Genomic DNA, 14,191 nt, shown 5'->3' on the forward strand with positions numbered 1-14,191 from the left:
TCACACTGCATCCTCCAGTGCTTCTGCAACCACTGCACCTCCACCTGCAGCTATCCAAACTGGTGTACAGAAGACCGCAACTGTGAAAGCGCTGTTGGCACGTTGGCAAAGTTTGTCGCCTTCACAGCTGGCCAAAAATCTCACGTCACCAGTTAAACCCTGTGAGTAGGAGTGTGAATATAGAATTTTACCTACAGCATTTCTACATATATTAATTTATCATTATGGCAAACTTGTCAACTTGCCGTTTCCAGATCCATTATTGCAGTCCACTTTACCTCCTCCAGCAGCAGAACCCCCAGCCAAACATTTGCGCCCCATGCAGCTTTTCGCTACTGGTAAGTAAGCACCATCTTACATATGTTTGTCTCTGTGTATTGTTCACAATGATAGTTTTAACATTTGTGCTCCAGGCAAGTCCTTTCCCACTGCTGAAGATGACGATGAGGAGCTGGTATTTGCTGCATCACAATGTGAAGCACAGCTAAATACAGGTGTGGCATATGACACAAATGCACATATTACAAGAATGTTTTGTGAAAACACACTGAGAAGCGTTATTTCTTGGGGGAAAATAATCAACATTCTAAAATATGTTTTGTTTACAATACAGAATTATATCATATCATGCCTCAAGCGGGATGCTTTCTTTGAGTGCACTTCTTCAAAACCGTAAGGATGTTCCAAGGTGTCAGTGTATTTATTTGCGTTTCCGAACTTACCCGTTGTTAGATAATCACCAGATAACTTTTTCACACCGCTTGCTCTTCTCACACACTCTTCAGCTCTCCCTGAGCAGACAGGATGGTGGAGATTCATTGTTCTAATGATTAGAGGAACAGTTTTTCCCTACTCTATCTGTGTGTATGCTTCATGTCCGTGGGCTTCGTTGCTTTACACTTAATTCATCACACCACATTTTCCTTCCTCCATTCCATCTGATCCTCATTCTCAGAGAGCTGCACTGATTCCATTCTCCTTAAATTAATATAGTGTATGCTGTGTTCTTTGCTTCCTTAACACTAGTACCACTTTCTTCACTCTCGTTCCTAAATATAACATAATAATTATGAATACTTGTCCAAAAATTGTGCTTTGCAGGCTGTTTGTGCGCTGCATTTATGGCATATTACTATCAAATGCAACAGTCATCCTTATTGTTTTTTTTTTACTATTCACTCAGAGGACTGTGCTGGTCCATCTCCATCAGTGGAAACTGCCAAGGCACCAGCTCCTTCACATCACCAGCCACCAGCTGAGCTTCCAAGTCACTGGAAAGATCAACTTCCACCTTTCCAGCATGAGTGGATCCGGAACACACTATTTAAGGCCAACCCACGAACCGGCAAGTCAGAACTAGTGTCCCAGCTGAAACTTTGGTGGTATCCTCCTCAGCCCCCTTTAATAAACACTCAGCCCCCTGCCTCACCTGACCTCTTCTTCTGTCGGCCCCTTTTCTTATGGATGCCGCTGAAGATGTGGTTATTTCCTCTTGTCTGTGTTCGCCCAGACTGTGGTAAGCACAGACTAACAGCGGCAGGAATTTACAGTACCGTGCGTAAGGTCTTGGACATCGACGGGTGGTATGACCTTGCCACTGAGTATCTGGAGTGCAAACGCTGCAAAAAGAAATATCCTGCCTGGTCTGAGGACATCCTAGGACAGCTGGATATGGGCCACCGCAGTCAGTTTCCAGCTTTGCTGACATACAGGTAATTCATAATGACAATCATTCATTATTAGGTGCTTTTATATGGGTTATTTTTTACCAACTAAAGCATTTGCATGATTATACTGTTGTTTCCTTAGATGCTCATGTGACAACCGGGTGCTGAGGATGATGAGGGAGAGGACACTGGGCAACAGTGTGACTCAGCTTTACAGGAAGCTGATGGAACAGCACAGTGAGGCATGGACACAGCGTGTCTTGCAGTACCTGACTGTCTGCGAACCATTCACAAGGTCCTCCCTGTGCTTTGCCTCCTGTGTTTGCTGATCCTCCACTTTTACCTGCCCTGCCTAAACCTAAGTGGCTGTTAGCCGTGTATGCCAGGGATGTTCTGGGGCGACTGCACGAGGTCAAGGCCAAATTAACTCAAGATGGATTCGACAAAAAAGGTATCAAAGCCCTGTTTATATCCAGAAATTTGCCAGATATGGATATGTGTGTGATGTGCGTACATAAAGAGCACATCTTTTATTTTTCCCAATAGGTCACAAAGAAACTTGCCGGTGCTGCTTCAGGAACAGCTGCCTGGTGCACAAATGTCGGAAATGAACACGGCCAGGTCCTTGTCTCTGTGCTGACAGCTGCCGAGGGACATGGAATGGACTCCATGGCAGCTGGTCTGATGAAACGCTACCGAGAGGCAGGAGAGGCAGCCCCAAAAGTGATGTACGTGGACAGGGACTGCTGCAGTCAGTATGGCCAATCGCGGGTGAAGATCATGTTTTCGGAGTGGGATGAGCTTGTAGTGCGCCTCGACATCTGGCACTTCATGCGGCAATTTGCTGCAGGTGTCACGACAGAGGCTCATCCACTCTACGGGATCTTCATGGCACGTCTGTCCACGTGCATCGTTCAGTGGGATCCAGAGGATGTGGCTGCTCTTCGCTCTGCAAAAGAGAGTGACCTGGCGGCAAAGAAGACTGGCCACATCTCAGAAAAGGCGGTCAGTGCTCGCATTACCCGGAGGGAGTTGGCACTGCACTGCCGGAGGAGGACCAGGGGGGTAGAGGAGACCGCCAGATTGATTGGGTCACTGATTGATCAGTTTGACAGTGCGGATGGGAAGGACACCCTGGGAGTTCCTCTGCTGGACCACGAACGGATCCAGCAGATATGGAAGGAACAGCGCAAGCACGTCCAGTGTATACAAGACCCAGAGGACTTTCCGCTGTACATGAAGACAGGGACACTGAAGAAAGGCAGCGTGGAGCTGTGCTGCTAAAGGTGTGCTCGTGGCTCTACCTCCTTGGAGTCGTTCCACCTCCACCTGAACCGTTTTATTCCAACTATTACATGCATATGGATTATTATTTTTCTGTAGAAAATATAAGCACTGTAACTGCTTCCATCACTTTAAAGTAATGCCACATTAATAAATGTCACACTCTACATTACAATTACTTTTTAATGTCATTAGTATTGACAAAGCTGTCTTGACTAACAAGTCACTAGTAATACAGGAATAAGTGACAATCAATTTTAATTTAGTTACACAACTCTATTAAATGTAGTATACAAGTTACTTCAGAGCACCTTATGTGTAGTACATATATTGTACATATGTGACATATAAAACCCTTTTTTATATATTTTTTAATATTATTTAACTTTTAGGAACCAGTGCCAGCGATGCGCATTTTCAGGCCTATCTCCTTGAGGGCTTGATGCGTTGGAATGATGACCGAATGGAAGATGCCATAAAACGGGCGTCCTCCATTCGGACATATGGCAGTGCCATGAGAGAGGCTGTGGACCGGCTTAGCCGAACAGTCTTTGGGAAGCCCTGGGATGAGCGCTATCGCCCTCCTGGAGCATATACAGGTAAGAAATTTAATTTGTTCTTTTGCAATATTCTATTAAGTTATCTATTTAGCCTCCAATGTAATTGATAAATTATTAAGAGCACTTTTTTTCTTTTTTTATTATTTTATTATTGTAGGTGAATTGCTGGGAATCGAGTACCTTTACAGCCAGACTGGCAAAACACTGACTCCAGTGCTCCAGAACCCAGAGGAGGAAGACCGGCTGGTGGAGGAGGTTGATGATCAGGACCTGCTAGATGAGGGGTTTGAGGAAGAGAGCATGGAGGACATCACAGTTCCAGTGCTGTATGAGGATGACCCCTGCCGTGATCTCAGAAACAGCCCCTCATCTTTGCCTCTGCCTCAGTCCCCAGCATCACTGGCTGAGCCGTCCACATCATCTGGAGGAGAGGGACAGTATCTCGCCCCTGCCTCTTCAGTGCTGTCACAGCCATCTGACACTGGAAGCAGTGTCTCCGGCGAGGCTCAGGTAAGACACTCTAAGGGCTTTATTTTGTTTCAGTCTCGTTTTATTCCAAATACACTACAAGCAAGGTGTTTTTTTTTTAAGCCTGCATTTATTTGATTCAAAATACAACAAAAGCAGTAATATTTTGAAATATTTTTACTATTTAAAATAACTGCTATCCATTTGAATATATTTAAAAAAGTAATTCAGTCTTGTGATTTCAATGCTGAATTTTAGCATCATTACTCAGGGCACACGATTCTTCAGAAATCATTACAATTTGCTGCTAAAAAAATTTGCTGCCGGGTGCTATATTATTATTATTATTAGGTTGAAAATAGCTCCTAGAGATTTTTTGTTTAGGTTTCTTTGATGAATAGAAAGTTCAGTATATATTGTAACATTATAAATGTCCTTATCATCTATTTAATGCGTCCTTGCTAAATAAAAGTATTAATTTCTATAATTTAATACTAAATATATAATGATTTAAATGTTCTGACTCCACACTTTTGGATGGTATAGTGTATAATGTTAAAAAAGCTTTTTATTACAGATAAACTCTTATCTTGGATTCTTCTATTCATCAAAGAATCTTGAACAAAATGTACACAACTGTTCTAAATATTGATGATAATAATATCAATAAAAAAAGGTTTCTAGAACAACAAATCAGGATATCTGAATGATTTCTGAAGATCATGTGACACTGAAGACTCAGGAATTATGCTGAAAATACAGCTGTGCATCACAGAAATAACTTACACTTTAAACTATATTCAAATAGAAAGCATTTTTATTTTAAATAGTAAAATTATTTCACAATATAATGGCTTTTGTTGTATTTGAATAAAATAAATGCAGGCTTGTTGAGCAGAATTCTTTAAAAAATGTAAAAAAATATTTCTGTTCAAAGGCTTTTGACTGGAAGTGTATATTAACACTAATCTGCATTTACTAGGGAGCAGTCATTGGACCTGATGGCATTGCTGGGTGGGACAAGGTCCAGGATCTGGCTGGTTTCCTGGTGGGTCTTCGTGAGGCTCCTTACCTCACCGACCTGCAGGTGACAGAGGCCATCCAGCTGTGGACAGCTCTCCCTGATGTTGATAAACAGTGGGTCAACTATCAGCCTCGACATCAGCCTCAGCTGACACATGGGCGCTTTAAGGCACCGAAGCGGTCCGGAGTCACACCGGGTGTGGAGAGTGTGAAACGGTGTCTGATTGGACATCCTGGGGGTCCAGCACAGTGGCCCAGCACCAGCCGCTTGGTTGAGGCCATTTGTATGAAGCTGTGTGCTTTACACAAGTCACCGACCAAGAAGGCTGGAGTTTGCACCCCCAGGTGGTCTAAAATCCTTTCAGATTACCACCACATCCGAGACCTGGTGCTTAACAGTCGAAGGCTGATGGATGAAACAATGATCCAGCTGTTTGAGCTGAACCAGAGGACACTCATTCAGTGGTAAGCAAGGCACATTATTTGGTTCCAGGGAACTGAATACTTCTGTACACACACACACACACACAAACACATATATATATATATATATATATATATATATATATATATATATATATATATATATATATATATATATATATATATATATATATATTTTTACAAGTAATTTACTTTCAGGTTTCAACGGCAGCAGAAGAATCAGGAAATGAGTGTCCTCGCCCAGGGACTGACTCCATCTGACCCAATTGATGTGGCTGATACGCAGCTTCCTCTGCCGAGGGAAAAATTGGATGACGTGCCATCAACATCAGGCCCAAAACATCAATTTATCCTTCCGCCAAATCGAGAAGGACAGGCTCCAATTCTGCGACCGGGTCGCCGGCCCACTTCTGCCAAAAGGGAGTGCCCTATCGCACCCGTCCCCACAGCAGCAGGAGTTGTGCAGCCCATTTCAGCACCTGGGTCACTGTTAGGCACACTAGTCCTTAACCCAGACATGACTGTGTCGATGGTGATTCCATCTTCTGGTGCTTTGACATCCGGTCCAGGCCCAGCTCCGCCTGCTCCAGCTCCTGCTCCAGCGCTGCTGCTTCTGTGTCCCGTTACACCCAGAGGAACAGGTATAACTGCTTCCCCACAGCCAGAGAGCTATCTGTTTCCAAGTTGGTCTCCTCCCTTCCGGGACTGGAATTGAGACCCGCTGGTCTAAGTGACATCTGACCGTTTCAGCTGTCCTCCCTAACATCCCTCTACATGTTAGATACAGCCCCATTTTTAGGTCAATTAAGAGGCCAAATTGCATTCGTTAGCCTTTCACACTGTCTCGAGGACTTTGATTGCTTCCACGTTAGTTCATGTTCCTTCTTTTGTTCATTCAAAATATATAGATGTCTTCATCATTTAATGCTCTCTTAGCTTTTATTTAAACCAGTGTTTTTGATAATATCAGCAGGTCTCATCTCAGCCAGAAGATCTCCCCCTTCTGTGGCCACAGACAATGCCACAGCAAGACCAGAAGTGGGTGTCGGAAGCACCTTTTAGGGTTGGTGCAAAGGGAAAGCTGGAACTGCGTGAAAACCTACAGTTGTGGTATCACCCCCCTCCACCAGCCCTGTTGTACCACCAAGCTCCAACACCTGATTTTTTTCACAGCGTCTCTTGTTCTGGATGCCATATAAGCTGTGGAAGGTGCGGCTCCAGTGTACTAACCCTGCCTGTGCCACGCAAAACAGCTGTGTGGTGGTGGACTGCACAGGAGGGTACGACAGGTGTTAGACATTGACAGATACTGCAACCTGGTGACAGAGACCCTGATCTGCACCAGGTGTAGAACCAGCTACCTGTCCTGGAGTCATGCTGTGCTGCAGCAGTTGGACCTGGCCCATCGATCTGAATTCAGGGTCATCCTCACACGCAAGTAATTATTTTGCAGTCATTTTCACTTATGTGCTACCTTTTTTGATAAATATTTCCTACAATAATTAGATACCTTACAATAAGATACATAAATTAATACTTTTTTCCAAGGTATGCCTGTGACATTCGGGTTCTTCGCTTGCTGCGTGAGACGGGCATGGGGAATGGCCCAGTGAGGATCATCGGCCAGCCGAGAGAGAACCACAGTGAGGAGTGGTTGAAACATGCGCTTCGGTACACATCAGAGTGTGTGGCCTTTTTTGATAATCGTGGCCTGCATCCGGTGCACTTCCAGGAGCCACCACCACTTGCTTCAGTACCCAGCTACAAATGGCTCCTCACTGTATACAGTCAGGACATTCTCAACAGGCTCGATCACATAAAGGCCAGCATAACATCCACGTATGGATCAATTTTAAAAATGGATTCAACTAAGAAGGTCAGATAAGCTGCTTACTTGACTGTACCCTTATCTATAATGTATTTTTAGACCGAGAGAGCTTTTTTTTTCAGTGTAACTGATTTGGATGCTTGTTGTATTATTTGCTATGCTTATTGTTTCTTTCAGATCACCAAGAAGTTGAGCGGGCCTGCGAAAGGCACAGCACAGTGGCTTACCTCAGTGGGCAATGAGATAGGTCAGGTGCTGATGAGTGTCCTGACTGCGAATGAAGGGGCTGGGTTAGACCACATGGCTGCAGGGCTCATGGAGCGATACCGGAGTGCTGGTGTTGATCCTCCCACTGTCATTTATGTGGACTGTGATTGTTGCAAGACAGTGGGAGAGACTAAATTGAAGAGGCGGTTCAGCGGCTGGCCCGATGTCATCGTCCGCCTAGACATTTGGCATTTTATGCGACGTCTGGCAGTAGGGTGCACCACTGATGCCCACCAGTTGTACCCTACTTTTATGGCTAGGCTGTCATCCTGTATTTTTGAGTGGGATGCAGGGGATCTCACTCTGCTGAGACGGGCCAAAAGGGAGCAACTCATCCAACAGGGCTGGCCTACACTGACGGAGGCAGAACTGGACCATCATTTAACTAAAGCTGAGCTGCTCCAGCACTGCAGGAGGAGAACACGAGGAGAAGAAACCACTATCCGCCTCCTTGATATGCTCATCAGAGAGCTCATGGGTGGCAAGGGGAATGATGCTCTTGGTGTTCCACTACTTGACAGTGTGAGAATGCAGCACATCTGGAATGTCCAGAGGCGGCACGTCACCTGTATCCAAGATCCTCCAAATGTGCCGCTCTATACTGAAACTGGAACTACAAACAAGGGTGGGGTGGTTTCTAAAAACCTATCGTTGTGCCAGAGGCTCCACATCCCTGGAATCATTTCACTGCCACCTAAGCAGATTTATTCCAGGTTTGTCATGTCAGAATATACCACATTTTGCCACTAATTCATGTTTATCAAGATATTTGCAGATTAAATTTTCTGTTTTGCATTTTCTCAAAGCAATATTTGGCTTTCTATTTCTTTTTCTAGGGAACAGCGCAAACAGCCTGAACTTCCAGATTTATCTCCTGGAAGGTTTATTACGCTGGAATCAGGACCGGGCTGAAGCTGCTGTTGCAAATGAAGGTTCAACTCTGCGCTCTTACACAGGGGAGCTGGTTTACTCTGTCAATGAGAACTACAATAAGTTGTATGGCAGGAAATTGGTCCCAAGCTTCACTCGACCTGCAGTATATCTGAACTCTGCAGTATCACTTTGGAACATTGGTTCACGGATTTGTGCTGCGCAACTTCTTCACACATGGAGAAGTGTGACATCATTTACCTCGATACACCACTGTATTACTCACTATGAATTGAACGTATACATACGCTTTGAACTTGAATCACGGAGGGATGTCATGTGATGTCCAGTTCTCAGGGCACTTACGTTCGAATGGAACAAATGTCTGAAGCAATACGAGAAACTTACAAAATGTGAAGAGCAGGGGGCGCGAGGACTGGAATTGAGGCCCGCTGGTCTAAGTGACATCTGACCATTTCAGCCGTCCTCCCTAACATCCCTCTACATGTTAGATACAGCCCCATTTTTAGGTCAATTAAGAGGCCAACTTGCATTCGTTAGCCTTTCACACTGTCTCGAGGACTTTGATTGCTTCCACGTTAGTTCATGTTCCTTCTTTTGTTGTTGCTGAAATAGCTATTTTTTCTTGTCTTTGGGCAAGAAGGCTCGTTGGTCTAGGGGTATGATTCTCGCTTTGGGTGCGAGAGGTCCCGGGTTCAAATCCCGGACGATCCCTTGTTCAGGTTAAAACGTTAAGCTTTATTGTCTCATTGCATTCACAAACATTATGGCAGGTTTTTTCCAATCAGGCAGACATGGATGGCTAAGCCAGGCCGTTTAGCTCAGCTGGTTAGAGTGTGGTGCTAATAACGCCAAGGTCACGGGTTCGATCCCCGTACTGGCCAGCTGGTTTTATTGTCTGGGGGCTCATCTCTGCTCTGCTCTTCAGCTACGACAAAGAGTAGGGTGATCTCATTGAAATCACTGCTTGCTAAGCAGAGGTTTGTTGTAGCCGAAATAGCTCAGTTGAGAGAACGTTAGACTGAAGATCTAAAGGTCCCTGGTTCGATCCCGGGTTTCGGCAACATCTCCCACTCTTTTCCCTTTTTTGAGGCGGGCCATTGACCAAAAATCACTGGGTTCCAACCTCTCTGTATAACTGCTTCCCCACAGCCAGAGAGCTATCTGTTTCCAAGTTGGCCTCCAACCAAGCAGTTATGGTTCCATGGTGTAATGGTCAGCACTCTGGGCTTTGAATCCAGCGATCTGAGCTCGAATCTCGGTGGAGCCTGTGTGCTTTCTTGCCGCAGGAAAAGATAAAACAGCACTAGTTTGGCGATGGTGCCAGTGTTTGTGGCCCTGTGAGCAACCGCTGCACCAGTTAAGGTTCCATGGTGTAATGGTTAGCACTCTGGACTCTGAATCAAGTGATCCATGTTCAAATCTCGGTGGGACCTATTTTGCCACCAGTTTGCGCAGGACAATGTCTGAAATACTTTTCGGCACCTTTTAGTCCAAAAAAATTAACTAACGTAGAGAGTGTGGCCGCATTGCATCGATGCTCAGTCTGTCTCTTTAGGGCAGTGGTTCTCAAACCTGTCCTGGAGGCACCCCTGCCCTGCACATTTTTATTGTCTCCCTTATTAGACACACCCAAATAAGGTCTCGCGGTCTCTACTAATGAGCTGATGATTTGAAACAGGTGTGTTAGATGAGGGAAACATTCAAAATGTGAAGGGCAGGGGTGCCTCCAGGACAGGTTTGAAAACCACTGCTTTAGGGAACTGTGCGTAAAATGGCACTGTTTTGCAACCAATTTGCACAGGACCATGTCTGAAATACTTTTTGGCAGCTGTGAGCCCAAAAAAAGCTAACGTGGGAGTGTGGCAGCATTGCGTCAACGTTCAGTCGGTCTCTTGAGGGCAATGGTTTTCAAACCTTTCCTGGAGGCACCCCTGCCCTGAACATTTTGTATGTCTCCCTTATTAGACACACCCAAATCAGGTCTTGCAGTCTCTACTAATGAGCTGATGATTTGAAACAGGTGTGTTAGATGAGGGGAAATGCGAAATGTGCAGGGCAGGGATGCCTCCAGGACAGGATTGAAAACCACTGATCTAGGGATGTGTGAGTAAAAGGGCAGGAGCCAACTTGGAGAATGCGGGCATCGATCCCGCTACCTCTCACATGCTAAGCGAGCGCTCTACCATTTGAGCTAATTCCCCTGGCCTTTCAAGAATGACGAGCATAGCTGGGAATGACGGGTTTGATGCAAAGAGGCTGTCCCTCCTCTGGGCTTGCTCCTTTGCACTGGCCGAGAATATGTTGTCGAATTAACAAAGAGATTAAGCTTTTGTGTTTAAGGACCTTCTCGGTCTTGTTACGCCAGTATGCATGTGTATGGATTCTTGTATTATGTAGGCTACCTTGGAACACTCGGATCATGCAGACAACTTCTCACCTCTTTTGCTCACACTGACTTAAAGTCTAAGGAAGCGGTTCTCAATTCTAGTCCTCGCTCCCCCCAGGTCAGCATGTTTTGCATGTCTCTCTTTGTTAGCACACCTGATTCGGATAATCAGCTCATTAGAAGTGAGCTCCTAGTGATTGACATGGTCCCTACACACTGTTCATTGCTCCCCACTCCCTGAGCAGGGGAAATCCGTCAAAGTATACTTCACTTTGGAACATTGGTTCACGGATTTGTGCTGCGCAACTTCTTCACACATGGAGAATTGTGACATCATTTACCTCGATACACCACTGTATTACTCACTATGAATTGAACGTATACATACGCTTTGAACTTGAATCACGGAGGGATGTCATGTGATGTCCAGTTCTCAGGGCACTTACGTTCGAATGGAACAAATGTCTGAAGCTATACGAGAAACTTACAAAATGTGAAGAGCAGGGGGCGCGAGGACTGGAATTGAGGCCCGCTGGTCTAAGTGACATCTGACCATTTCAGCTGTCCTCCCTAACATCCCTCTACATGTTAGATACAGCCCAATTTTTAGGTCAATTAAGAGGCCAACTTGCATTCGTTAGCCTTTCACACTGTCTCGAGGACTTTGATTGCTTCCACAATAGTTCATGTTCCTTCTTTTTTTGATGCTTAAATAGCTCTTTTTTCTTGGCTTTGGGCAAGAATCCTTGTTGGTCTAGGGGTATGATTCTCGCTTTAGGTGCAAGAGGTCCCGGGTTCAAATCCCGGACGAGCCCTTGTTCAGGTTAAAACGTGAAGCTATATTGTCTCATTGCATTCACAAACATTATGGCAGGTTTTTTTTCAATCAGGCAGACACTGATGGCTAAGTTAGCTCAGCTGGTTAGAGCGTGTTCGATCCCCGTACTGGCCAGCTGTTTTTATTGTCTGGGGGCTCATCTCTGCTCTGCTCTTCAGCTCCGACAATGAGTAGGGTGATCTCACTGAAATCCCTTGCTAAGCAGAGGTCTGTTGTAGCCGAAATAGCTCAGTTGGGAGACCGTGAGACTGAAGATCTAAAGGTCCCTTGTTCGGTCCCGGGTTTCAGCAACATCTCCCACTCTTTTCCCTTTTTTGAGGCGGGCCATTGACCAAAAATCACTGGGTTCCAACCTCTCTGTATAACTGCTTCCCCACAGCCAGAGAGCTATCTGTTTCCAAGTTGGCCTCCAACCAAGCAGTTTCGGTTCCATGGTGTAATTGTCAGCACTCTGAACTCTGAATCCAGTGATCTGAGTTCAAATCTCGGTGGGACCTAGTTTGCGCAGGACAATGTCTGAAATACTTTTCTGCACCTTTTAGTCCAAAAAAATTAACTAACGTAGAGAGTGTGGCCGCATTGCATCGATGCTCAGTCTGTTTCTTTAGGGCAGTGGTTCTCAAACCTGTCCTGGAGGCACCCCTTCCCTGCACATTTTTATTGTCTCCCTTATTAGACACACCCAAATAAGGTCTCGCGGTCTCTACTAATGAGCTGATGATTTGAAACAGGTGTGTTAGATGAGGGGAAATGTGAAATGTGCAGGGCAGGGATGCCTCCAGGACAGGATTGAAAACCACTGATCTAGGGATGTGTGAGTAAAAGGGCAGGAGCCAACTTGGAGAATGCGGGCATCGATCCCGCTACCTCTCGCTTGCGCCTACTGCTTCCCACCGACTGAGCCAAAGTAAGCACAAAGTAAGCCCACATGAGCCAATCGCGTTTCGCCTGTGGCTTACTTTTGACCAATAGCGTTTCGCCTGTGGCTTACTTTTGACCAATCGCGTTTCGCCTGTGGCTTACTTTTTACCAATCGCGTTTCGCCTGTGGCTTACTTTTGAACAATCGCGTTTCTCTTCCGTGGCTTACTTTTGATCAATCGCGTTTCTCTCCTGTGGCCTCCTTTTGACCAATCGCCGTTGTTGTCATCTTTGTTAAAGGTAAGGCTATTACTTCATTAATTGAAAACTGGTCATTATTTGTTCATATACAGTGTGTATTTTTGGAAAATGAATCGTGTCAGTATAGCTAGCTAGCATGTACAGTTCATGCTTTCTTCAGTACCTGTGAACCTGTAACTTTTCACATGATAAATGATCAGATAAGTTAAATTTATCGACCGTCAGCTAATTAAGCTATGCTACTGTCAACAATGATGTGTTTATTGTCTAAGAAATCATGGTTTCTGGGCCCTATGAATGAAAATAATGATTAAACTATTTACATTTATATTTGGTATTAACACATAATAACACACACACATTTTAATTGTAAAAATCGTTACCAAATTGTTGTGGAGATATGGAAAACTGCATTTACCAAGAAATAATTGATATTTTCTAAAATAATGTAATAATAATGACTTTTTTTATAAAAAAACATTGAGAGTCTTAACTAAAAACAAACAAAAAAGGCCAAATGTATCCATATGGGCCAAAGTATGTGGGAATAGTGCTCATTTTAATTTAGGTAGACCAGAAAGTTAAAAACACAGAAAAATGGCTGAGATTTTAAGAGGTAAAAGCACCTGGTGTAACCCTGGGGTAAGATGACAACATTTGAAGTATGATATATTTAATGTAATATTTTGTAGCCTGGTGTGTGTGTAATCATGGTTTAAGATGACAGTATTGAAAATAAAAGGAAATTTCAGACTTCATATTGACGTTACATATTTTATATGTCAGGGATTCCTGTCCTTTGTAGAAAACTCATCTTCAGGACAGTTTATGTCATGGCCATGTTTATTACCACAGTAATATAGTTTATGCGTAGCTTGTTAAATTATTGTTACACACTTAACATACAGGTGTCTTTTAGATTGTAAAAGGTAGTAGTCTTTTTCTGATTTTCATTTCAGAAAATGTATGCATATCCCTCTTTTCAACGGCAATCGGCAACATCAAGCCGACTCCTCATGGCACCTTCGGCGGAGGCGAGGCGCCTTGAAAATGTGGAGTCTGGAAGGGCCAAACCTAAGGAGGAGGTGCTGTCAGAGGCCAGTACTTTTGTCAGCACAAACGGTGGAGACCCCAGTGACCAGTTTTTAGTACTGGCTCACTGCAAACTTCAGTTTGGGAAGTACCAGGGCCAGAGATTTAGATGGCTCCTGGAAAACTCTCTGGGGTATGCCGTGTATTTGGTGCTCAGCATTTCCAATGAGACGACGCAGACAACACCCCTGACAGAAAATAAACAACTGTTCCTACAGTACACTTCTCAAATTAGAGAGATGGCAGAAGAAGTGGAGAAGTATCAGAGGAAGCAGGAAATGCAGGCAGAAGCCCGGGCAACTGGAGACCAGGGCTGCTT

General features: G+C 44.6%; 3 non-coding genes across 3 annotated transcripts; all 3 read left to right on the forward strand.

The window, feature by feature from the left end:
* Positions 1 to 9,074: 9,074 nt before the first annotated feature.
* trnap-ugg (transfer RNA proline (anticodon UGG)) lies at positions 9,075 to 9,146 on the forward strand. Its single transcript has one exon. It is a non-coding gene; the product is annotated as a tRNA-Pro (tRNA).
* A 96-nt stretch (positions 9,147 to 9,242) lies between these two features.
* On the forward strand, positions 9,243 to 9,316 carry trnai-aau (transfer RNA isoleucine (anticodon AAU)). The gene has a single exon. It is a non-coding gene; the product is annotated as a tRNA-Ile (tRNA).
* A 106-nt stretch (positions 9,317 to 9,422) lies between these two features.
* trnaf-gaa (transfer RNA phenylalanine (anticodon GAA)) lies at positions 9,423 to 9,495 on the forward strand. The gene has a single exon. It is a non-coding gene; the product is annotated as a tRNA-Phe (tRNA).
* Positions 9,496 to 14,191: the final 4,696 nt, after the last annotated feature.

Source organism: Carassius carassius, chromosome 8 (assembly GCF_963082965.1).
Source record: "Carassius carassius chromosome 8, fCarCar2.1, whole genome shotgun sequence".
Taxonomy (NCBI): Eukaryota; Metazoa; Chordata; class Actinopteri; order Cypriniformes; family Cyprinidae; genus Carassius; species Carassius carassius.